The following is a 3,146-nucleotide window of genomic DNA, read 5'->3' as shown; positions in this document are numbered from 1 at the left end:
GGGGCGCCCCCCGGCCCCCGGGCGGCAGAGACACTGCCGGGCGTCCCGGGCCACTGGCGCTTTGGGTCCCGTTGCTGATGGGCGTCTCTGTGGAGAGACGGCGTCGCGTGTATATGCGGACATCTCCGGAACTTCCCGACCCTCAGGTGCCTTTTTGCGCAGAAGTGTATTTCAGAGGCGTGGACCCAGGGTTATTAGGTTACGAACGTGTTTTCGAATCCCAACGCCGAAGCTGACCAGTCCTGGGGCGTTGGACCAAAATATCCTGATGTGTTAAATGGAAATAATAATACATACACCATAGGGTTGTTTTGAGGTTAGGCATAACTGAACAAGTGCTAAGTAAATGATATCCCTGCTGCAGCATCTCGTGTTAGCTATTGCTAATTCCTGGATGCTGGCGTGCGTTTGGGGGCACATTTATTTCCGATCTGCTCTGGTGTTGCAATAACCGATACTGGAGTTGCTTAATATTGGAGCCTGTTACCTCGCAGTGGCCGAAATAGAATCCTATAGTCTCTTTACTAGAATCCTGCAGTCTCTTTTCCCGCAGGGGCTGAATTGGAAGCCTGTCTCAGATACTGAGTGGGAATTACTGCTGAAATGAAACCAAGCGAATTCGGGATTCGCTTAGGATGAAAGATGGTGGGACATAAACTTAAAGTGCTTTGCTCTTTCATCTCAAGTGACGTTTGAACTCTGCCACTTGTTACAGAGTATAAACACACGAAGAGTATGGAAACAGACTCTTTTTTCTGCATTGCTACATCCAAAGGGAGTGACAAGTGCTTTTGTAAACATCATTGTGGGCAGTGTGACTGTTTGGTGAAGTCATGATAATTAAATAAGATGAGTACTTATTTTGAAGCACTGAATGGAAGTTTGGAGATAAGATTCGTAATCAAATTATCTCCAACGAGTCAGAGGTCTCAGCAGATCATTAATCATTTGGGGATTTTCATGCTACATTGTAAGATTTTATGGTAAAAGCAGAACTGTTTAAGTCATAATAATTTAGCACCGGAAAGGGTGGTCAGATAAGGATCTTAGCCCAGTTTCAGAATCCAGGTGTGGAAGAAAGTACAATCTTTTTTCTGACAGGCCCTTTGGCTCACGCCTATAATCCCAGCACTTTGGGAGGCTGAGGCGGGCGGATCGCTTGAGCCCAGGAGTTCGACACCAGCCCGAGCAACATGGCGAAACCCGTCTCTACCAAAGACACAACAATTAGCCGGGCGTGGTGGGGTGCGGCCTGGTGGAGGGCGCCGTGGCGGGCACCTGTAATCCCAACTACTTGGGAGGCTGAGGCAGGAGAATCCCTTGAACCCGGCAGGCGGAGGTTGCAGTGAGCCGAGATGGCACCACTGGACTCCAGCCTGGGCAACAGAGCAATAACCTGTCTCAAAAAGAAAAAAAAAAAATCTTTTTGAGACCGAATCTTTCTTTCTTTTTTTTTTCAATTGTTTTTTGAGACAGGGTGTTGCCCTGTGGCCCAGGCTGGAGTGCAGTGTCGCCATCTTGTCGCACTGCAACCTCAGCCTCCCGGGTTCAATCGATCCTCCTGCCTCAGCCTCCCTAGTAGCTAAGGCTACAGGCGCGTGCCACCACGCCCAGCCAATCTTTCTTTTTTTTTTTTTTTTGTTTTTGAGACGAAGTTTCCCTTTTGTTCTGTAAGCTGGAGTGCAATGACGCGATCTCCGGCTCACTCAATGTCTACCTCCCGGGTTCAAGCGATTCCCCTGCCTTAGCCTCCCGAGTAGCTGGGATTACAGGCATGTGCCCCACACCCCGCTAATTTTGAATTTTTTTATTTTTTTTATTTTTTTAGTAGAGACGGGGTTCTCCATGTTGGTCGGGGTGGTCTCGAACTCCCAACCTCAGCTGATCCTCCTGCCTTGGCCTCCCAAAGTGCTGGGATTACAGGCGGAAGCCACTGCGCACCGCCCTGTCTTTGTATTTTTGGTAGAGAGGAGGTTTCGCCGTGTTGGCCAACCTGGTCTTGATCTCCTGGGCTCAAATGATCCACTGGGCCCAAATGATCTGCCAGCCTTGGCCTCCCAAAATGCTGGGATTACAGGCATGAACCACAGCCACCAGCCAAAAGTGAAAATCTTAAAGGTTTAAACAGATTGTATTCACTAAAGCCGAAATGACTTAAGAAACAAAAATCTAGTTTACACCACTGATTCACACCCTGAGTCCACCACCTTCGGAGTGTTTTTTAGAAGTGTTGAAAATCAAGCTGGGTTTTGATTTGTCATTTTTCACCTCTTGCCTATCTTTCTTGGTGTTCTTAGAGACTCATCCATAAAGGCTTTTGCTTCAACTTGCTTTGTGAATGTCAGCCAACTATATGGAAAAAAGTTAAAAACGAACACTGTAGTCTAAATTATGTTCTTTCTTGAGGTTTTCCCGGTTGTCTAGCTTAGACTGTTGGACTCAACAGTAGAACTACTGCTAGCTACTGTGAAAAGGCTGGGAGTCAGAAGTCACCTCTTGGTTTTAGGCCTCAACCTGGGTAAAAACAGCTGGGGCTGTGGGGATGTTACCCAGTCTTACGGGCCTCTGTTTTGTTTGTTTTGAGACAGAGTCTCGCTCTGTCACCCGGCTGGAGTGCAATAGCATGATCTTCGCTCACTGTGACCTCCCGGGTTCCAGGGATTCTCCTGCCTCAGCCTCCAAATTAGCTGGGACTACAGGTGCACACCACCACACCCAGCTACTTTTTGTATTTTTAGTAGAGATGGGGTTTCACCATGTTGGCCAGGATGGTCTCAATCTTTTGACCTCATGATCTTCCCGTCTTGGCCTCCCAAAGTGCTGGGTTTACAAGTGTGAGCCACTGTGCCCGGCCCCAATAAGTAAATAATTTATTTATTTTATATTTTATATTTTATTATTTATTTATTTATTTGAGACGGAGTCTCGCTCAGCCCAGGCTGGAGTGCAGTGGCGCGATCTCGGCTTACTGCAAGCTCCGCCTCCCGGGTAGACGCCATTTTCCTGCCTAAGCCTCCTAAGTAGCTGGGACTACAGGCGCCCGTCACAGCGCTCGGCTAATTTTTTGTATTTTTAGTAGAGACGGGGTTTCACCGTGTTAGCCAGGATGGTCTCGATCTCCTGACCTCGTGATCCGCCCGCCTCGG

This window comes from Mandrillus leucophaeus, unplaced genomic scaffold, assembly GCF_000951045.1.
Source record: "Mandrillus leucophaeus isolate KB7577 unplaced genomic scaffold, Mleu.le_1.0 Scaffold573, whole genome shotgun sequence".
In the NCBI taxonomy this organism is placed as follows: Eukaryota; Metazoa; Chordata; class Mammalia; order Primates; family Cercopithecidae; genus Mandrillus; species Mandrillus leucophaeus.
The sequence above is the reverse complement of the archived record's forward strand: the minus strand, read 5'-3'. Positions refer to the sequence as shown.